The sequence below is a fragment of the Octopus sinensis genome, linkage group LG2 (assembly GCF_006345805.1).
Source record: "Octopus sinensis linkage group LG2, ASM634580v1, whole genome shotgun sequence".
Lineage (NCBI taxonomy): Eukaryota > Metazoa > Mollusca > Cephalopoda > Octopoda > Octopodidae > Octopus > Octopus sinensis.
This window is the reverse complement of record NC_042998.1, coordinates 201,287,891-201,312,890: the sequence shown is the minus strand read 5'-3', so window position 1 is coordinate 201,312,890 and position 25,000 is coordinate 201,287,891. Positions and strand designations below refer to the sequence as shown.

General features: G+C 35.2%; 1 long non-coding RNA gene across 1 annotated transcript in view; it reads left to right on the top strand.

The window, feature by feature from the left end:
- Nucleotides 1-25,000, top strand: part of LOC118762371 — a 31,386-nt gene that overhangs the window by 2,179 nt on the left and 4,207 nt on the right. Inside the window, exon 2 of the long non-coding RNA XR_004998114.1 lies at nucleotides 4,155-4,280. This is a non-coding gene — a long non-coding RNA (uncharacterized LOC118762371). The remainder of the gene's footprint in view (nucleotides 1-4,154; nucleotides 4,281-25,000) is intronic.

The following is a 25,000-nucleotide window of genomic DNA, read 5'->3' as shown; positions in this document are numbered from 1 at the left end:
GCAACAAACATAAAGCACACGTATCTGCGGTAAGTATTCGTGTACACCAAATGTGAAGTGGTACAACTTCCAATCCTCTGTATATACATCAAAATTTCTTTCCTAATTTGTGAGAGAGTTGACTGACTTATTCTTTTAGTTTCATATTGTTGAAAAATTCCAATGAGGTTTAGATAAATAACAGAAAAACTAGTTCATGTTTGTCATTTATAACGTCTAAATTCAACAATGTATTGAAGAAAGAATATATATTTTTTAACAAGGATATTTTGCCAAGTGTTTTGTTACGTTTCATGAAATATCTTTGGAATGCAGCAAAATTTCGGCGCCACTGAATAACTAGAATAATTTCTCTCAGAATTTGATCTTTGACTTCTATAATTAAAATTCTTGTATGTTGTTTTTCTTCTGACCGCAAGATGCAATGTCATTTATAATGTTGTATTCCTCCATTTCCAAGATTATTTTGTCAAGTTGGTTTCTGTAATTGGACGTTTCTTCACAAACTTATATGTACTCACCCTTGTTCATAATCCCGATAACACTCCCTTATAACTGCTGTTTTAATGACAATACAATCAATGTTCGATAACTGAGTGCTTCATATGAAATGTTCAAAGTCGTCTTTTTACTTCTTTTAAAGCCTTCGCAAATACTTGTTTGAGAAGATTCATGATCGTCCAACTAAATATTGAACAGGAATAGGAGTAACGCCAGAAAGAATAGCACAACTTCAGCAAAACTTGTGTTATGACACTCACTTCGATGAACGCCTTATAATACGTATTTTAGAAAATATTCGAACTCCATTAAACTCTCAGTCCTGAATGGACTTCAAACAAATCTATTTCTTATTTATTTGCAATTAGGGGCTTAAATTAGCAATATTGTATTATTCATTTATTCTCTGAATGGTTTCAGACTTAGGACTGCTGCTACACACCGCCAATATTTCATCTCCCTAATAATGTGGAGAAAGTGACGTAAAATTATCATTCAATACAAACAATTTTTTAACAGTCCTCTTCTCTTTTTTTGTCGTTTTAAGCAGATTAATCAGTTAATAACGGAGGCAAGTGGTTAACAGATTTATGCTGTTCGTGTATATTCGTATTTTGAACGTGAGGAAGACAAACTTACATTTGAGACAATATTCAATAAGCTCGGATAATATCTGTTATTTATTACTTATCTTACTTTAATAATCGGGTAATACCTTAGTGAAGAATTACGTCAATTTTCATAAATTAATACGAACAATCAAAATAATAATAACAGTTTCAAATTTTGGCATAGGGCCACAATTTTCGAGCAGAAGGAAGTTGATACCAGTTGAATAATGAAACCAGTACATGATTGGTAATTATTTTATCGACCATGAAAGAATGAAAGTTAATGCCGACCTCAGAAGAATTTGAGCTCAGTGCGTGTTGATGGACGAAAAGTCGCTAAGCATTTTGACTGGCCTTATAATGGTTCGGCCCGCTCAAAGCCTTGATAATAGACCGGACCATCAACGCTAATAAACCAGATATTGTTTTGAAGGACCGAAACCATAAAGTCTATTTCCCGATTGGCATGAGCATACCTTGTGATCATAATATCTGGGCAAGAGAATTTGATAAGCTCCGAATACATAAAAAGGTTACAATACATGTCATTGTAAGAGCACTTGGAATAGTGAGAAAAGGAACTGGAAATTATATGAGGATGATCCCTGCGTTACCATTTATGCAGGAATGGCAAAAGATTCTTATAACTGGCATGTCAAAAGTACTGAGAGCATTGTCGCCCTAAATTTTCTTTCTATTTCCCTTTTTATTTTCTTTGTTTTCTTTTTCTTTTTCTCGCTTTTTTCCTACTTTCATTCTTCTCTCAGTCCCTTTTCCCATTTTTTCTAGCACATAACTTTGTAAATGATCAATCTGGTGTGTTTATTTTAAAATCCTTCCAATATAATCAATGAATTTCTTTGTCCTCGGTGTTAGGAAGACATTTGGCAAAAAATGGAAACAAAATTGAAAGAGGAGCTTATAATAATAATAATATAATAATAATAATAATAATAATAATAATAATAATAATAATAATAATAATAATAATAATAAATTATTATTATTATTATTATCATTATTATTATTATTATTACTATTATTATTATTATTATTATTATTATTATTATCATCATCATCATCATTATTATCAAATTGAAAGTCAAAGGTTTCGAAGTAATATCTGCAGAAAAGAGAAGAATCACAAGAAGGATGATGAATGATTGCAAGAACTGAAACAAAGATTAGTCTGTCCAAAACAGACAGAACTAGTAATTTTACTTACGGAAATTAAGGAAATCAGCAAATTAAAAAAAAAAAACACAACCGGAAAGCTCGGGCACTAAATAGAGTTCAAGGCTACTGGATCAAGAGATTTGGTGAATGTCATGCACGAATAGCTTCACAACAGAACACCTTGCTAAATGTCGACCAAGTAATATCACAGTGGTTGACAGCGTGTAGGACTGTGCTATGCCTGAATAACATCGAAGAAAGTCCATACAGTAGACAACTACAGGCCGATATCCTGCTTGACCGCTATGTGGAAATTATTGCCTGGAATAGTCGCAGAGTAAATGTACTTACTTTTGGAAATAATAGAGTCCTGCCACATGAGCATAAGGAGTGCAAGCGTAAATGCAGAGGTACCAAATATCAACTCTTGGTAGGCAAAACTTTCCTTATACACTGCAACAGGACGAAGACTAACTTAGCCATGTCATGGATTGATTATCGTAAGACGTATGATATTATCCTGTATTCTTGGATTATAGAATGTATGAATCTATTTCGTATGGAATCGAATGTTGAGCGATTGCTTAGAAAAGGTATCGCGGAGTAAAGGGCGCAACTGACAGAATATGGAAGAAGTTTAGGGATAGTAGAAATCAGAAGGGGCATTTCCAAGGAGACTACCTGGCCCACTGATCTGTGTACTGTTCATGATAGTATTGATATTGATTTTGAGGAAACGAAAAAAAATGTGTATGTTTCAAAGGCTGCGATCAAATATTCAACCACATACAGTAATATAAACTGTATGGTAAAGATTAATCCCAAGTCAGTTCTGTCGTGGATACGTTGTATACTTTCAGTGCTGATACCAGAATGAAGTTCGGACTGAAACACTGTGGCGTGTTTGACTTGAAAAGAGGTAAAAACCAAGCGTGTGGACGCGCTAGCGATACCGTTGGGGAAGGTTATGAATCAGATAGAAGGACAGGCTATAAGTATGTGGGGATAGTGAAAGGGATAAATTAATGGAGAAAGACATGACAAGAATTTAAGGTGGAGTACTTGCGCATACTGACACTGTTGCTTAAGTAGAAATTAAACGGACAGAATACGATTGAAGTTAGCAAGACCTGGGCGGTTTCACGCCTTAGATATGGAGCAGGAGTAATCGCATGGACAATAGACGAACTAAACAGACAGAGAAAGACAACGATGTTGCTGACTAGATATGGGATACTCCACCCAAAAAGTGACGCAGACAGACTGTATGCACCAAGAAAAAGAGGGAGAAGAGGACTGATTGGATGCGAACACAACATTCAAGGAGAAGAAAACAACATAGTCTGGTATGTAAAATAAGCTACAGAATTGTTATTACTGGAAGTAAGAATATCAGGCTTGTGTTGGATGGAAGATTGCAATAATGAAGCACTGTACAAGCACTTCTGAAGGAATGAAACTGAAAATAGGTGGATAAAGAAAAGAATGCAAGGAAGTTTTCGTATGGATGTTGAATATAAGCGGGACAGTGGAAAAAGATGGCTATGGATGACTAAAATTGCTTTAAAATCGAAACGGTGGCTCTAATCTGTGCTTCCTAAGAGCAAGCATTAAGAACCAACTATATCAAATTCAGAATAGACAACGCATGAGAAAGTGATAAGTGCAGAATCTGTGGACAAAATGGTGAAACCGTATGGCATAATACCAGCCAATGTACGCCACTAGCCCAGAAATGATATAAGAGACATATGACAATATAGCAAGTATTGTCCATTTGACACTTTGCAACAAGTATAGAGTTGACAAAGCAAAAAGTTGTACGAACATAAACCCGAAGGTACCATCGAAAATGATAATGCAAAGTTCCTATGGGATTTTATGATTCAGTGCGACCATGTGATAGAGAATATGAAACCAGATATAGTGTTAACTGAGAAACGAAACAAACTATGCTGAATCATAGATATAGCATGCCCAGCTGACAACAAAGTATGTGATAAGGAAGAAGGAAATGTCGATAAATATAACAGGCTACATTGGGAAGTTAAGCAGGTTTGATCACTGATAAATGTGGCAGTATTACCAATGTCTACCAGAGACCTGGGAACGGTGAGCAAAAGTCTTGAGAAGTACATGGAATAAATAGGGGCTGCAATAAGTGTGGAGCACTTGCAGAAAACAGCATTGCTTGGAAGCGCTTGGACACTAAGGACCAATGCATTTTTCCCTTGTGCTTATCGTTCAAGTATAGCATTCTCACTGTTTTCCATCAGAGAGTATTAATAGACATTTCACTGAGTATATTGGACGCCACATATCTAAACACGAATGCAAAAATGTTGTTGAGTGCTTTGACAACAGTGAATGTAGTACAGTTTTTCCGTTTTTTATTATTTATTACATACGCCTTCTGCTATATCTGAGTCATCGCTTTGAATGTGTACGACTGATTTATATAAAAAAAGATAGAGTGACGAATAACTGTGTCTTTCAGATAGCATCCGTTTCCTAATGAGAGTATATCGGTTTCATAAATGAAAGTGTTTCCATACAAGGACTTAAATATTGGGTTGTCCGGAAAGTTCGTGCCGATTTATAGTAGATTATTTACGCCTGGTTGAGTCCATAAAATAGCATTTGACTACACCCCCATATAGCACAGAGTTTAAGCTATCTTTTCGCGGAAGAAGGTTTATGTTCCTATAACCTGACTTAATTCTGAAACCCTTTAAAATGGACGATAAGAAAGTTCATTTTCGGCACTTGATGCCTTGGTAACCAGAAAAAAATTGCTGTAGCTCGGCTGGGATGTGCTACCCAACCCTCCATATTCACCAGATATTGCTCCTTCGGGTTTCCACTTATTCAGGTCCCTGCAGTATAATCTTAATGGTAAAAATTTCAATTCCTTGGATGACGTAAAAAGATAACTTTAATGAATTCTTTGCCATAAAACCACCTCAATTCTGGGAAGAGGGTATTTTCAAGTTAAAGGAAAGATGGAGATGCATTGTCCAAAAAATGGTTCATATTTGCTTGATTAAGAATGTAATGGCAAGTATTTATTGGCCTTTTTCTTTCCTTTCAAAATCGGCACGAACTTTGCTGACAACTTTGCTGGGGTTTGTTATATTAAAATATCGCTATTTTCATGCGAAGGACATAGATGCGAATGAGAAACGGTATAGAAAAAGATATATCACTCAATAAAAAAAAATGAAAGCACGTTGGAAAGATCTACCAACTTAATACACATTTTAAAAAGTTACTAAATATTGCTAGGCTATTATTAATTATATAATTTCCATAACATCCCAAAATTCATCAATTGATCTTTGCCTCGCTTGACAGAAAAGATAGTGCACTGTTTCCGACGCTAAGCATTCCAGATGCACCACCTCTTTTCAACTTTGTTGTGAGTATTCCGCAAATATGCAGTTACGTATTGCATCCTCCTTGCCAAATGCAATCCACTCCGGTGTCATATACTATTTCATAAGATTTTCACTCGCTTGTGATGTTTTATCTAATTTGAGTTCCTGAAGTAGCGGTTTCTCTTGCCAGGTACCCAAAACTGATACAACAAAATTTATGAATTTTTGATCTCGAAATCGTTGGAATACGTCTTTTAAATCACATTTGTGCACGCCCATCCAAATATATGTACACACACACACACACACACACACACACACCCACACACGCACACATATATATATATATATATATATATTTAAAATCATATCGAGTGCTTCTTTAAATTGCAATAGGCTTGTGGTACTTTTTCTCTATGCAAGAAATCGTAGAGTTAAGATATCACCGTACCCGAGAAATTAATCATCACAAAATGTGATTCGCATTTTACTCCTGCCGTTCTATGCCAGTCACCTATTTACTCACGTCTGTCCCTCTTTCTCTGTCACTTTGAATCTTATGTATATGTTTGCGTGTGTGCGTGTGTAAGGGCGCGTGTTCATATGCGCGTGTGTGTGTGTGTGTCAGAGAAAGAAAGAGAGAGAGATGGGGTGAGAAATACATATATACAGAGAAAGAGACAGGAGAGTCGACATTGCTTACAATTTTCTGTCACCAAAAATAAATTTACTGATCAAACCGTCGTGATTTCATATTACTTTATTTTTGAGAAAACTTTCCGTCAGATCACTGCTGTCGACTACACTCTCCCCCAAGCAATAGTATTTGGCATTTTATTTTTAATTATTTATTACTATTACTAATAGAAATATTATTAGTTATAAAATCAAACACAATGGATTCGCAAAAAGTGAATAATATACATTCTGATGGGGAAGCATGTATGATGTTCTATACAGTATTTCCAATACGAATATTCTCTCTCTCACAACTGCGACACAAATATCTGTTTGATATCTTGACATTTAACCTGGTATTCGCTAATAATTTCACTAAGATATGCATGGCTGTATCATTCAGATATTCAATAAAGATTTAGGTGAGTAGATAAGCGAAATCAAAAGTAGTATTAACGACTAGATTTTTAAACAGAAATGAGAACAAGTAATCTAATTCAAATAGCCAGTTTTGGCGTCTTTATCGATCTGAACATTTTTATTTATAAATGCATAAATCTCAACTTATAAATACATACACACACACATACACACACAGACACAGACACAGACACATAGACACACACACGCATACACACACAGACACAGACACAGACACACACACACATACACACACACACACAGACACATACACAGACAGACAGACACACACACACACACACACACATATGTATATAAATACATACAGGCACGCATATACACAGATACATTCTCTTTCTTACACACAAACCATACAAACTCACAGAAACACATATTAAATGATTCACGGCATTCACAGGAGCCGACAACCAGCGACCATGGTCGAACGGCTAAAGTTTGATAAAGGAGTAAAAAGCTTTCATGTAAGACACATATTTTCTAGTTTATTCAGTACAGAAAATATTAAGTCAATACACTCACACATTTTCCCATCCATTCGCTATATCTCTCACAAATGGCCTGACAGTCACATGTATATGAGTGTACGTGTATGTATATATATATATATATATATATATATATGAGTGTGTGTGTATGTGTGTGTTATGAGAAATTCAAGTGTGATTATATTTGAAAATATTTATGTGTGTCCGTGTAAATACGCACTTGTGGGAGTATTGATTGAAAGAAGAAATAACGACTTTGTAAATGGAAATCAATCAATTACTTTCCAATGTGAACTTAAACTTGGAGCTTACCGATCAAAGCAGTTTATAATTTCCGAGAATTATGGGATATATATTACCGATGGTAGTCAAGCAACGTTAAGTAAAGTGCATAAAGTACATTACTTTGATTTACGTTTTCAATGTTTTTATTTATATATTTATTAATATCTCCGTCCCTTTGTATTAATTATTATCTCATTTGCGTTTATGCCATCCATCTATATGTATTGGGTCTGAAGGAAAATAACAGTACTTGCAAGGTAAATTGCTCTTTGAAAGTAATGTGCACTTGGTTGATAAATAATAGGAGAGCAAATTCAACAACAGATTTTTGAAGGGCTACGTAAGCCAGTAATCCTCCAGAATAAACAGTGATACCAACGAATGTTCTGGAATATCGACCAAATGTATATATCTCAAACTAGTACTTTAAACAAAGATATACGAGGTGATAGAGTCAACGGTATATTACACTAGGAAGGCGGCGAGTTGGCAGAATCGTTAGCACGCCGGACGAAATGCGTAGCCGTATTTCGTCTGCCGTTACGTTCTGAGTTCAAATTCCGCCGAGGTCGTCTTTGCCTTTCATCATTTCGGGGTCGAGAAATTAAGTACCAGTTTCGCACTGGGGTCGATGTAATCGACTTAATCCGTTTGTCTGTCCTTGTATGTCTTCTCTGTGTTTACCCCTTGTGGGTAGTAAAGAAATAGGTATTTCGTCTGCCGCTACGTTCTGAGTTCAAATTCCGCCGAGGTCGACTTTGCCTTTCATCCTTTCGGGGTCGAGAAATTAAGTACCAGTTACGCACTGGGGTCGATGTAATCGACTTTATCCGTTTGTCTGTCCTTGTATGTCTTCTCTGTGTTTAGCCCCTTGTGGGTAGTAAAGAAATAGGTATATTACACTAGGAAAGATCTTGGTGTGGAAGTGGCGGGAATGTTTGTTGAAAAAGTACTTAGGATAATGCAACTCCGGATTTACAGAATACAAACGGATGTTGTAGAGAACAACGTCTAATTCATTGTATTCTGGGTTACACTGTAAAATATATAAATAATATACAGGAAAAATGGTATCCTAAGACATGGCTTTTCATTCTAAGTACGGACCATATATTCTCTCGATGAATGGTGAATACAAAAATATTTCAAGGTATTTTAAATGGTGAAAGATAAAGACTTGTTTCGGTCATGGGATTTCGGACAATGGGATTGCTCCTAGACATTTACCATCCGAGGCACAAGACTGCGCATGTTTGTTTATAGATATTGGTAACGCCACAAATGTTATCCATGGGAAAGGCGAAGACCGATACAGTTTGGCATCCGTGATACTGCAACTAATTCCTACAACTGCGTGAACTGGAATATGTGAAATAAAGTGTCTTGCTCAATAACACAACACAACCCGGTCCAGGAATTGAACTTACTATCTTACGATTGTGAGCCTGAATCTCTAACTGCTGAGAATGCTCCTTTACAGGGTATCTTATGACCAGGATAAAAATCATGGTAATATGAACAGTGAACAGTCATGCATAAAAAAAAAAGAATTCAGTAGCCCATTAATATATATAACCGATGTACGCCATACCTGTAAAAAAGGGATGGATGTCAAAGAGTCTTTTCGAAGAGGGATTCGAAAAGTTTTCGTCCAGTTGTGGAAAAGAACAGTGCTAATCAAACAAGAAAATGCCCATTTTAAACGATAAACTAAGCAGCCCTGTAAAGGTATATGAGCTTTCTTGTGTTGCACGAGTTGAACGCATACCTGAGAAAGTACATTTTATTTGCTCCATACAAAGGTTAAAGATGTGATAGCCAATTTCAATGCAATGTCTCCTGAGAAGAACATTCAAATAACTTATGAAAGCAATTGTCAGATATGATCACACTACAGTTATACTATTCTGAAGGAAAATAAACATAGCTTTTTCTTAGAATAAACCAGCTGGTGCATAGGATGAAGCGATTCGCTCTACTTTGAATGTTACATGGAAAATATATGACCAGAATGCATCCGTGAGTGTAAAAGTTTTCAACAAGCAGAAAGTATCAAAAATTTAAAGATAATTTAACAGTGAGTTATGTACGTCCTCTCAGTATTACAAGGACAGGATGTTATAAATATTAAAGAATTTTGTATAAATTCTTGAACCGTCAAGTACATGTTGTTGTTGATGACCTATAAGGTAGATATTAGACTCTTTTAACCTGTCATTAACTGTCACAACTCTCTTGAAACGGTGGCGAGCATATTTTGCGGCATTAACATACAACATTACCTTGTTATGCTCTCTATTAATAACCTATGGTATTTTTCGTCAAACGTTTCCTTTTTATGTGCATATAAGTATTATATGTTTAGAAATAGATTTCATGCATAACAAAATTTGCATTATGTGACTTCGCTATATGTTAAGATTTGAAGGGTGTGAATTATGCCGCAACGCGAGGGATTCGTGTGTATGTATATATGTGTACATACGTACACGCGCGCACACACACATACATACCTATATATATATATGGTTATATGGTGTCTATATCAATTGAATTTATATATTTGTATGTGTATATATATGTGTGTGTATATATATATATATATATGTATGACACTCATGTACATTTATGTATGTGTGTGTCTATATAGGTCTATCAAGATCCATACTCTCTCTGCATATATGTGTGTGTTTGAGATAGAGAGAGAGCGAGAAAGAGAGTGAGTGTGAGTGTGTGTGCTTGTGCGCGTATGTGTGTGCGTGTGCTTGTTTCTCTGTTTGTGTGGGTGTATTACATGAGCAAATGAAAGATCGAGAGATTATAGTGTAATTAACGAGTGAGAAAAAGAAGGATGAAAATGCGAAGGAAAGTATTTCCGCGCAATGAAGATTCTGCCGTGAATTTAATATGTACTAACACGCATATGCAAAGCATATTTGCATACATGTGAAAAATTTGACAAATTACCTGGTCTTCATTGAAAAAGACTAAAAAATACTTCAGACAACCAATACAAATAACAGTTAAAAAAAAAAAATTAACCTTAATATCGATAGCAACTATTGCAAACGCAACACAACAACATTAATAGCATTGATAATAATAACAACAAGAACAACAAGAACAACAAAAAGAACAACATCAATAATGATGATAATAATAATAATAATAATAATAATAATAATAATGATAATAATAATAATGATATTAATAATAATAATAATAATAATAATAATAATAATATAATAATAATAATAATAATAATAATAATAATAATAATAATAATAATAATAATAATATTAATAATAATAATCAGAAGAAGAAAAAGAAAAAGAGGAACCAGAGGAAGAAGATTAAGAAGAGGAAGAAGAAGAAGAAGAAGAAGAAGAAGAAAGAAGAAGAAGAAGAAGAAGAACAACAACAACAACAACAGCATCTACGGGAACAAGATAGAACAGAAGTAGAATAAAGAGGTAAAATTAAAGAAGGAGAAGAAGAAGAAGAAGAAGAAGAAGAAGAAGAAGAAGAAGAAGAAGAAGAAGAAGAAGAAGAAGAAGAAGAAGAATCGGCGAACAGAGAAGTAAGTGCATTGAAAAGTCATTAAAACTATTAGCAGTTGAAATGGTAATTTATATTCATTAAGAACCAGCAGCAAAATATATGCGAAAATAATGAATTCGAATGAAATTATTCGTGGTCAGCATTTCTTTCGTTGATAATGAGAAGAAAATCTTGCATTTCTCAGACTCAGCTATTTTAGTTACCTAGAGGGAAAGAATACATTATACATCCTATTTGCAAATTAGCTTGTGAATAAATAACCGCTAAGATTAATTATATTAATTAGGGCTTCTTATTGAAGACACTGTGCAGTATATATGCTTCATTCGCAACAATTTTATCAAATAATTTATAATTCCACATCGGTGTATCAGCATTACCAATAATAAATATAATTACTTATTGGAAAACCGACAAAAATGGTGGCACTACGGTTTTCTGTATCACTGCATTATAGAAATGTTTTACCATTTGTTAGCACTGAATATATATAACTAGTTGAATATACGAATACACAAGCAGAGATAAAAATAAAAACTGTAAACGTCCATTTGCATATATACAGGCAAAAGAAAAAATTATGCATCTCTGTCTGTTTCGTTACAATTGATCAAGCAAAACAACATTATTGCACATTGAATATGTATGCAAAAGACAGAGCTTTCCACGTAAAAATACACTTTAAACTAATTCGTTGGCAGGATATATATATATATATATATATATATATATATATATACCGGAGTAAACACATAAATGTGAAACAAGGTGGAAAAACGAGTACTCAAATACCAGTGGTAGAGTAATATGCTTTATTTAAAGTAGCAGAAAATTCAACAAAACCTGTTACTCTGAGTTTCCCGTTGCCGTTCATCGGACAGTTTTTCTAGCAAAAACTGTCCGATGAACGGTAACGGGAAACTCAGAGTAACAGGTTTTGTTGAATTTTGTGCTGCTTTAAATAAAGTATATATATATATATTATATATATATATATATATATGATGTGCAGTATCTTATATTGCATTCATGGCGTTTGAATTACATGTTCAATGCAGTTAATGACTTTCTGGTTTCCGTTTCCTCAATTTCACTCAGAATCGCCATCGCTATCCGAGGTCGTGTTAATTCCTGCATACCAAGGTGCTACACATTTTGAGTGAGAAGCGAACATCTTACCATTCGGAAAAGCGTTATTCACAGAATGAGTACATAGAGACACTCTTACGCTCATACGTCAGGGCATATCTACGTACTTATACATATGCATGCACGCTCACGCAGGTACGTACGCACGCACATACACACACACACACACCGGTTTCCATTTTGAATATGAATATTTAAAATTATTGCTTGACCTAAAATCGTAAGCGCTCAAGTACTTATTGAAATATAGAAGCAGGTTACGATAATGCCATAAGGTAGTCAAACTTTTAAATGACAGGTGCAACCCATCTCACAGCGACTTGAGTAAATGATAAACATGCTAAGCCAAAGGCATATTCACATCACACCTGAAAAGCAAATACCTGAACCTGAGGATAGAAAATTGTATATATTTTTTGCACACATGGGGCATCTGAGCATGAAAAACATTCAGGCTAGTGAAAATATAATTGGCTCAATGTAGAAATACAGACACGCATTGCTATGCATATTGACAAGAAGAACTAAAACTATACCCCTCCGCAATTCCGATAGCTTCAACCAGGCTTTCAAAAACACGAAGAGTTCTGTTATTTATTGCTTAAGGAATATAACACATATGCAACAACATCGCTTCAGAAAACATTACATATCACTAAAAATTTATCCCAAGAAATATATGTGCCAACCAACAACCTCTCCACGAAGTAAATGAAGTGAGACCACGTCAGTGACAAGGTCGCACTTGGTGCAACGAAGATTTTGTACAAAATAATGTTGACGTGAAATAAACATTTGTTTTGTATTTTTGGAAAGTTAATATAATGTCTTCCACGCTGTACTTATTATACAAAGTAAGAGAATAGAGAAAATCTGGTGGAGAAATTCCTGTAATAAGTTATAATGTAAAACCAAAATTGTAAAATTAGCAGGCTAAAGCATACGATCAACGTGAAGCAAATTATAAATTCATGGGATGCAATTTTTGAGAAATTTGCAGCTTCTGCTCATTGGATCTATCAGGAATATAAACTTCTTTACATTTACAAAATCAAGTATATTTAAATGTTTAAAAAAAGGTGCAGGAGTGGCTGTGTGGTAAGTAGCTTGCTAACCAATCACATGGTTCCGGATTCAGTCCCACTGCGTGGCATCTTGGGCAAGTGTCTTCTGCTATAGCCCCGGGCCGACCAATGCCTTGTGAGTGGATTTGGTAGAGGGAAACTGAAAAAAGCCTGTCGTATATATCTATCTATCTATATATATATATATATGTATGTATGTGTGTGTTTGTGTGTCTATGTTTGTCCCCCTAGCATTGCTTGACAATCGATGCTGGTGTGTTTACGTCCCTGTCACTTAGCGGTTCGGCAAAAGAGAGCGATAGAATAAGTACTGGGCTTACAAGGAATAAGTCCCGGGGTCGATTTGCTCGACTAAAGGCGGTGCTCCAGCATGGCCGCAGTCAAAATGACTGAAACCAGTAAAAGAGTATTCCAAATCTTTCCTTCAGGGAGTTGAGATTATTTACGATAGCATATTTCTAAGTATTAAAAACGTTTCACTTATAATGGATTGTAATAATGTAGAAGCATCATCTTTAATTTACAAACATAGCAGTCATCTATGTTGTCGGGAGGGTGCGAGAAAAGTATTCAGCTCATGATCCTAAACTTGTGAGTTCGAATCCCAGCAGTGCTTTGTAATCTTTCACAAGGCACTTCGTTTCACGCTATTTCAGACAATCTGAGTTGTACATGTAATACGAAGGTCTAGTCTTCGCCTATTTTGTATTACGTTTATTCTCCTTGGGAAATATCACAAGGCTATGCAGGACTTTGGAGATCTCTGATATTGCACGTTTATTTTCACGAGCAGACTGTTCTGCAAATCGGATAGAGTGGAACACAGCCCCCGACAAATGGTGAATTTATTAAATTATTAAAGTAGTTGTCCTTCAATTCGTGAAAATAGCTGTAAAATTATCACTGCATACTGGATAAATCATTATGGTAACGTTCCTTAAATATACCCTTAATAATTCCAATGTATGTATTGTTATACAAAACATGTATGTTAGGAATAAACATAACCTGAAAGCCCGAGAATCTGTACGAATGTTCCTAGTGTTCAGTTTTATTGCTATCAAACTTCGCATCAGCTGATTTGCTTAATAAAATATATTAAATATTAATACTGAAATGTAATAACGTTTATAAAGTTTCTATTGTATAAATTTTGAACAACAACTGTATTGAGTAAATTTCTTACCTATAATGTCTAGATGTCATTTGTTCTTTGCTTATAAAGCACACAGTGACAGGGGCCTTAAAACAAATAAAACTTTATATAGTTTTCTAATAAATGATTTTGGAATGAAGCAATAATTCTTGTTCCATAATCCAATTTCCTCTAAAGCAATATTTTAGAATAATATTAAAGGTTCCCTTAGCCACAAGTGTAGCTGAACTAATTTTATTTACATCTCTGAAAAAATATTTTAATACCAAGTGTTGCTGATAATAATCCGTATTAATATACGTGGGCATTTCCTTTAGTTTATTAAGATTACTCGTCTCAATTTAAAATTAATTAGCGAGATGCTTATTGGTATAACTACACAATTTAATTTTTAAAATAGATGACTAAGAATAAATGAAATTCAATTTATGACATCTTCCAGAAATCATGAGACATAACTCGCATATCTATCTATCAATCAATCTATCTATCTATCTATCTATCTATCTATCTATCTATCTATCTATCTGTCTGTCTGTCTGTCTGTCTGTCTGTCTGTCTGTCTGTCTGTCTATCTATCTACCTACCTGCCTCACAAATATATATATATATATATAATATATATATATATATATATATAGAGAGAGAGAGAGAGAGAGAGAGAGAGAGAGATAGCTATACATACATATATATATATATATATATATATGTGTGTGTGTGTGTGTGTGTGTGTGTGTGGACAGCGAGGCTCACCAATGGAAAACTTCTTAAGCAGATCAGGCCGAAAATGTCACTAGAAGCTAGGATCACCAAGCATAGATTGGTATATTTTGGTCATATTATGCGGAGAAAATCACTGGAGAAGGACGTCATGCTCGGAATGGTCAGTGACAAGAGAAGAAGAGGCCGACCAAGAACCCGCTGGCTTGACACCATCAAGAGTGATACCGGAATGGACATAGCCAATCTGAAAGAAGCGGCCTAGGATAGAACTGACTGGAGGACACTGATCCAACGAGTAACCGAGAGTCGACTTCGACTGAGCGGATAGATCGATACACGAGAGAGGGGGGTCAAAAATGTATACGCCCTCTTGTTATTTTTTCAATGTATTTACACAAAAGCAAGGGATAAAAAATTGCGTAATTTTTTTATATAGTCTCCATCATTTTCAGTGCACTTGGTCCAATGGTCCATGGACTGGCCTATTCCCTCGAAGAAGAAGAGTTTCGGTTGGTCGTGCAACAATTAATGCACTGCTTTCTTGACGTCTTCATCCGTAGGAAATCGACGATCTCGTTAACCATCTTTGAGCAGTCCAAAGAAAGGATAGTTGGAAGTGGCACGACCCGGGCTGTAGTCAGGCTGTTCCAACTCCTGAAAATCCCGGTTGCTTGAGGGTTTCAACCGTCTGTGGGCGTGCATTGTCATGCAACAATAAAACTTACTTCGACAATAGGCTTCGGCGCTTTGTGTGAATTGATGACTTCAGTGTCTTGACTAGCAAATCTGTGTATCTTGCACTGTTGATCGTACACTCCTTTTCCAGAGAAATCGTATCTCTGCTTTTGTTCTTCCTTGGTGCAAAATGCTAGTGGAGCTACCATTCTTACACAGGAAACGCAGAACGAAAAATGACGCGATCAGGCTCGAACTTCGATCATGTGACCACAATATTACCAACTATAAGCATGCACGCGCAGAAGACAGTTTCACAATAATAAAGATATGTTATGAGTATAAATACACACACGATCACGTATATATATACATTCACACATATACATACATATCCATATATATATATATATATTATATATATATATATATATATATATATATATATATATATATTATATATATATATATAGATATATATATATATATTATATTAAATTAGAGATAAAACCACTATTAGGCAAATCAAACAATGAAAAACTTAAGCCAATACATAAAAATAATTAATTTATATTATTTTAAATATATATCAAAAGTATTAAAAGTTTAATAAAAGATAATGAGTAAAACACTACGATCGTTTCATGGCTGTCCAATTCGTAATAATTCGAGTTATGGTTACAGTCAATCTTCAGGTAATTATAAATATATATAATATATATTATATATATATATATATATATATACATATATATATATATATATATATATATATATATATATATGCATACATACACCTATGTACATATATATATATGTAAGAGGCAATTTGAAGTAATTGTCATTCAGAGAGGTTTAAACCCAAGAAAATTAATGATACCTTCGTCAGCTTGAAATAACAAACACTGCACTTGAAGAATGGCTACCGTAATGGGAAGACATCTTAATATACCCCCACTGTCGCCATAAAATAGACATTCTTCAAGTGATTTGTTTGTTATTTCTAGGATTGTCTTTGACGAAGTTATCTTTAATTTTCTTAGATCTTTCTATTTACCTAAATTGCTCAATAGCCCAATTGAATAAATCCATCTATAATCACTACTTGTTATTCAACTCATGCCACAAGAAGCACACAAAAATTAATATAACTCATAAACTAGCAGAAAGAATTTGGACCATAGTTTCGTATACCAATACCTGTGAATTAAGACTCTGAGAACTAAAAATCAACACTAATTAGGAAACATTGCCCAAAATCATTAATAGATGATGGGATTCAAGGAACAAAGGAAATCATCATCATCATTGTTCGACCGTGGTCGAGACAATGTAATTTACCATGCTACGTCAGACTTCACGGTCCATCATGGCATTACGGAGGTCTTGTTGCTGGATGCCTGTATCCCTGGAGATTACATCAGGGTAGGAGAGTGTGCGCCCTCTGGTATTGCGAGTAGATGGCTTCCAGAGGAGAAGAGTAGAAATTACCTCTTTTTCAGCTCTACAACAATGTCCAGCAAACTGGACTCTCCTACCTTTCACAAGAGATGACACAGGTGGTAGTTTCCCATATATTTGCATTTTGGTTGGATGGCGCTTCCAATAAGGAAATAGACATACGAGAATTACATGAAGTTAACCGAAATACAGCACCATATCTAAAAGTACTTCCATATATCTCTACACACAATCCAGGAAACAGTGAGACGTTCAACATTATCATACAAAGTCTACCCATTCTCACTGGAGATAAAATAATGAACAAAATAACTTATAGCATGGAAAATTTTAAATAACGCTCAAGCATAAAAAATACCAGCGAAAACCTGTTTACATTGCCTGGATGAAACATACAACATCTTATTCTCTAAACATAAACTTTTAAATGACAGATCCTAGAAAATTCCTCAATGCTTATATGTACACAAATATATTTTTCTAAATGTAAATAATTCACTACATATTTTATCGCAAAATAATAATACATCAGAGATAAATATTCTAATATATTCTATATAGACCTAACATTTCTGATTAAACATACATTCTACCTTAATCACATATTTCATATAAATCCTGCTTTTAATGTTCCAATTCTACGATAAATATTACCTATATATATCATTTAGTAACCCACTCTTTATACCATTTTTTATTAGATATATATTTATACCCAATATGTTAATTCCCAGAATATTATTTAACACTTTAATATTTAATCTTTAATCTACAATTAAATAAACTTAAATTTGATCCCAAATTCTAATCTCAATTTATGTCAACTTAATACAGCCATTTATAATATCTCCATCATTGTTAATTGCAATATATGTATATTCCACATAAACCATCCTCTTATACCATAGCATCAACAACAATCGAGATTCTACATGTACTTAAATAGTATACGTTCACTCACATATACTCTTTTACTCTTTTACTTGTTTCAGTCATTTGACTGTAGCCATGTGGGAGCACCGCCTTTAGTCGAGCAAATCGACCCCAGGACTTATTTTTTGTAAGCCTAGTACTTATTCTATCGGTCTCTTTTGCCGAACCGCTAAGTTACGGAGACGTAAACACACCAGCATCGCTTGGCAAGCGATGTTGGGGAGACAAACACATACACACAAACATATATACATATATATATATATATATATATATATATATATATATATACATATATACGACGGGCCTCTTTCAGTTTCCGCCTACCAAATCCACTCACAAGGCTTTGGTCGGCCCGAGGCTATAGTAGAAGACACCCGAGGTGCCCCGCAGTGGGACTGAACCCGGAACCATGTGGTTCGTAAGCAAGCTACTTACCCCAAAGCCAAATTTTTCCTTACATATATCTATATCATCCACACAATTTATACTCATATTTTCTGTATGCTTCACTTTCATTAAAAGTACATTTCATATAATTATATGTACCTACAATAATATTACTTACCTATTTGAAGATATTTCTTTTATCACCACTACATTCTACTATTAAACATATTTTTACCATCGTCTTATTTTTTGGATTATATACTTATACCATGACATCAGTAATATTTGAGACTCAACCTGCAGCTAAATATTATAAGTTCACTCACATATGTACATAAAATTACATGTATACATACATCTATACCATACACATAATTTATGTGAAGGCGCGTGGCTAACGATCGTAACGTCGTGAGTTCAGTTCCGGGTGACGTGTTGTGTCCTTGACCAAGACACCTTATTTCGCTTGCTCCAGTTCACTCAGCTGGCAAAAAGGAGTAGTAGCTGTATTTCATAGGGCTATCCTTGTCACACTCTGTGTCACGCTGAATCTCCCTGAGAACTACGTTAAAGGTACATGTGTCTGTGGAATGCTCAGCCACTTGCACGTTAATTTCACGAGCAGACTGTTCCATCGATCGTATCACCTGGGACTCACATCGTCTTAACTGAGGGAATGCTCCTTTAGTGGAGGCACAATGGTCCAGTGGTTATGGTAGCAGACTCGTGGTCGTTAAATCGCGGTTTCGATTCCTAGGGCGGGCGTTGTTAGTATTTATTGAGCGAGAACACCCGAAGTTACACGAGGATCCGGCAGTGGGTGGTGGCGAATCCTGTACTCTTTCACCATAATGTTCTCTCACTCTTTTTTCCTGTTTCTGTTGCACCTGTATTTCAAAAGGCCAGCCTTTTCACAAACTGTGTCACGCAGAATCTCCCTGAGAACTATGTTAAAGGTACACGTGTCTGCGGAGTGCTCAAACACTTGCCCATTAATTGCAAAAGCAGACTGTTCCGTTCATCGGATCAACTGGAACACTGGTCGTCGTAACCGACGGAGTGCCACGACACAATTTATACTTATAGTTCCCACACACCGCTTTCAAAATTTTTTTCATCTGTCAATTAATCGTAATTCATCCCCCCCCCCACCAGATAAACAATGGGACATAACCCATTGTTCTTGAATATAACATTTATTTTAGAATAAGTAAGGATCTTTTTAATAAATCTACTTAATATATTCCCTTTATCATCCATAAATTTATAAATTTCATATAGGAGTAAGTATGATATATTTTTTTTATCCATCTAATAGTTTTTCTGCATAATTCAATGTATCTGTCACTGCATTGAAATGCTACATAATAATAATAATAATAATAATAATAATAATAATAATAATAATAATAATAATAATAATAATGATGATGATGATGATGATGATGATATTAATAACAATAATAATAACAATAATAATAATGATAATAACAACAATAATAATAATAATAATAATAATAATAATAATAATAATAATAATAATAATAATAATAATAATAACAAAAAATAACGACAACAATAAACTCTCTTTAGAATAAGTAACGAAAATTTGTCTGTCATAATCGAAAGAAATTTATATCTCTAAATTTTATTTTACCTATATATTCTCCATAATTAATTGAGCTTATCTAGTGTAGATAGAAGCCTCTTTACGTGTAAACCTTAATTAATTCCCTACTTTAGAATTACCTAAGTAAACAATATAGGTTAATCCTTCTTAGCCATCAATTTAAAAGATTAAAAATTACTCTCTTTTACTCTTTTACTTGTTTCAGTCATTTGACTGCGGCCATGCTGGAGCACCGCCTTTAGTCGAGCAAATCGACGCCGGGACTTATTCTTTGTAAGCCCAGTACTTGTTCTATCGGTCTCTTTTTTGCCGAACCGCTAAGTGACGGGGACGTAATCACACCAGCATCGGTTGTCAAGCAATGCTAGAGGGACAAACACAGACACACAAACACACACATAATATATACATATATACGACAGTCTTCTTTCAGTTTCCGTCTACCAAATCCATTCACAAGGCATTGGTCAGCCCGGGGCTATAGCAGAAGACACTTGCCCAAGATGCCATGCAGTGGGACTGAATCCGGAACCATGTGATTGGTTAGCAAGCTACTTACCACACAGCCACTTCTGCGCCTATATATATATTTTATATTACATATATATTTTATATTTTTCATATTTTTGTTACATCACACACTCCTAATCAGTTATTACTTTTTCTAGCTTCTTCCAATTCAATAAAATTTCCATTTCGTTATTCTTTCCCCCAGCAAATTTATTTCTCTTTATATTTACATTTTGTTAATTTTTCTTATCTCTCCCTATTTCTTATCAATCCATTTTCTTTTCTTTAATTCAATGTATTTACATAACATCTTCACAATGTATTACATACTGTCCCTCACAGCCCCGAACCGTCTTCGCATTTTCTTAAATGATTACATAATGTCCCTCAAAACATATAATCGTCTATTTCTCAAATCCCTAATAGCTTTTTAGAAAGGTTTGATTAGCTAATACTAACCCCATTACCCCCACGACGTACTCTCTTACCTTTCTAACAACTTAATGTTTGCATTACTTAGACACTTAACATCAGAATAGGTGGTCCTCATCAATCTTATCTTGTATCTTATCTCGTATGTTTTACCACCAAGTTGAATTGCTGTGAAAAAATATGTAAGCATTAACATTATGCACGACGATGCGCTCAAAATTTCTGGTCACATTGTGTTATTTTTTACACTGAAACTCTTAATAAGGATCGATTCCTGCGGATCCGAAGTATTGATTATCTAGCGACTAGATTGAAACGTGTGTAGGCACTTTTTATTTTTATGTTAATTTATGTTCATTCAAAATTTATTTCTTCTTATTTTGATACAAATAAAAGTGTCCACAAATTATCTACAATAGGTTTTTTTAGTTTTCTTGTATTAATATATGGATGGAAGCACTCCGTCGGTTACGACGATGAGGGTTCCGGTTGATCCGAATCAACGGAACAGCCTGCTCGTGAAATTAACGTGTAAGTGGCTGAGCACTCCACAGACACGTGCACCCTTAACGTAGTTCTCGGGGATATTCAGCGTGACACAGAGAGTGACAAGGCCGAACCCTTGAAATACAGGTACAATAGAAACAGGAAGTAAGAGTGAGAGAAAGTTGTGGTGGAACAGTACAGCAGGGATCACCACCATCCCCTGCCGGAGCCTCGTGGAGCTTTAGGTGTTTTCGCTCAATAAACACTCACAACGCCCGGTCTGGGAATCGAAACCGCGATCCTATGACCTCGAGTCTGCTGCCCTAACCACTGGGCCATTGCGCATCCACATTAATATATATATATGTATAAAGAGAATGACAGTACTAAGAAATATAACAAAATTATATAGCATTTTATGGTTGATATAGCATACGAGCTTTTAAGGAAATTTCTAGCTGGCTTACATAACCGTTTGTCGAGATTCATATATTCTTCTTAATTCTTCATTGCCTCTTCATTGTTTTGCAAAACTAGCAGAAATACCATGAACTGTTTAAATAGGTCAATATATTTTTCTCCGCTATGCAAATATATAACAAAATCATCATTGCCGAAATGGAAAAGTGCATGAACACACATATCTCAAGTTTATATCTTCCTGATGTAAATGGGAACAAATATTACAATGACATTTTTGGGAGCAAGAACGAAAACAGTAAAAACACCAGGAGGTATCACTTTACAGTACAAATAATCAGCTCATACATCAGGAGAGGATGCGATATTGTGACTTAATCCAGATTTTATAGCATCAACTACAAGCCATTAGCTCTGATACGAACTGCCATGTAAAATCCCGCATCGTATTACCACATTATCGTCCCTCATAATATTTGATTGTAACTCAAACACTCACATACACATAAATGCATACATGTATATATACATATACATAAATATATACGAGCATGAGTATATATATATATATATATATATATTATATATATATATTGATCAAAATAAAATAAAAACATGATGCGAAGGATTCAGAGGTACATATGTTTCGGGCCTTTATTAGACAGATTTATAACAATGCATAATGTATGTTTGTGGCCTTCTTCAGCCGCGCACAACAGCTTCCACAAGGACATGTGTTACATCAAAAATTCTTGGTTGGGGATGCAAATCCTCTCATTCACGTACGACATAATGCGGCAGCAGCATAGAGTTGAAGCGTCCATCTCTTTCTTCTTTCAATGTAGAATGCGGAAAATTGGATGTTGAGGTAATGTAAATAAATAAATACATATATAGAGGTGAAGATGGAGGGGCGAGAGTTCGGGACGAGGGATAAAAAATGTATAAAAAGTATAAGTATAGAATAATATAAAAAGGTAGAGGATAAAGGGTTGTAAGTAGATGTAAAGGGGGTATAAAGAAATATAAAGTAAAAATAGAAATAGAAATAAAAGTAAAAAAACCTGATAAAAACATGATAAAAGTGTAAAAGAATGTAAAGATAAGGGATGTATAGAGGTTATGGACCAAGCATGGTGGTCAGGAGATTGATAAAATTTAGTTGTAGAATTGTCAGTATATCATCAGTTTCGCCTGGGGACTTAATGCGTTGTAAATCAGAGCTGATGAGCATTTAATCTGGTTCCTTGAATTAAATGGACTTCTAGTACATACATATCATCATGGATATACACCCACATACACGTACATATACGCCTCCAAGCCTATAAGCATACACACGCACTCGCGTGTAAACACGTACATAACACAACACGCACCCACACGCACGCGCGTACACACACATACATACAGCAGAATATCCGCATATATACACGGACATTACGCGCGTACACGCTCACAAGTATATACGCGCGCCCATCACTACATACACACACGTATATGCCCAACAATAGGAGTAAACTAGAAAGAATTAGGAAAAAGATCAGGCTTTTTTTCAAATCCTTCAATCTTAAACTAGAATTTATGACCAATACTAAAATAGTAAACTTCTTCGATGTTACGTTAGATTTGAATAAGCACCTTCACTACCCGTAGAAGAAACTACCAAATACATCCATACCTCTTCCAACCATCCACCCTGTATAATTAGCACCACGGTCCAAGCCATCTCAGACAGACTGACAAAACTATCCTCTAATAGAGAAATTTTCAATAATCATGCACAACACTACAACCAGGCTCTCTATAGTGCCGGGTATAACCAGAGAATATCATATGTAGACCACCCGGGAGCGTCCGTCGGCCATAAGACTCCCAATTATAATCGAACTCAGCACTCAACTCACACTAGCGATAATTCTAATTTAAACTCCAAACAACGTATAGGAAATAGGCGAACTAATAGAACAGCACACAATAGTAACCCTCCCGACGAGAGCAATATAGATCCTATTAGGAGAAATAGATGGGATAATAGTAGATTACGCAAATATATATGGTTCAACATACCTTTCAACTTAGCAGTTAGGGGTAAGTTATGTAAGAGAATATTCTCTATAATTTCCAACAACTTCCCACCCACCCACAGTATAGAAGTACCTTCTCCAACAAAACTATTAGGATTTCCTACTCTACCCTGCCCAACATGAGCTGCCTCATAGCTAAACATAACTATATTAATATTAGAACAGCTAGATCAAGAGCAAACCATAGCGACAACAGAACACCCCCCTCATCAGACAGTAGACAATATAACCAGACTGGCAGCCATACTACCCAAACAGTTAGTAATAACACCCGCCAACACAACAGAGGAAATACTACACCCATCAACAACCAGGAGGATACCAACGCCCCCACTCGTATTGCAACACCTCCGCCTGGGATTAGCAGCACACGACCGAACAATGCAATGCAATGCAACTGCAGATGTGCATCAGAGTGCCCGCTGCAGGGCGCATGTAGGGCGAAAAACGTAATATACTCATGTGAGGTGAGTACTCATTTTAACACACTCACCTATATGGTTGCTCAACCTCCTGGAAATCCAGATACTACAACCACCGGTCCTCGCTGAGACACAGACATAAGGCTAACAGCACCTCCCTCTCTAAAAAGAATTTGGGAATTAAAAGACAAATGCATAGCTCTTCAAACTCATATGGTCCATCATCAGATCAGCTGCACCTTATTTAAATAATAGAGCAAGATGCCAACTATGCTGTGTAAACTCCTTAACATATATGTACATGTGCGTGTGTGTGTGTGTGTGTG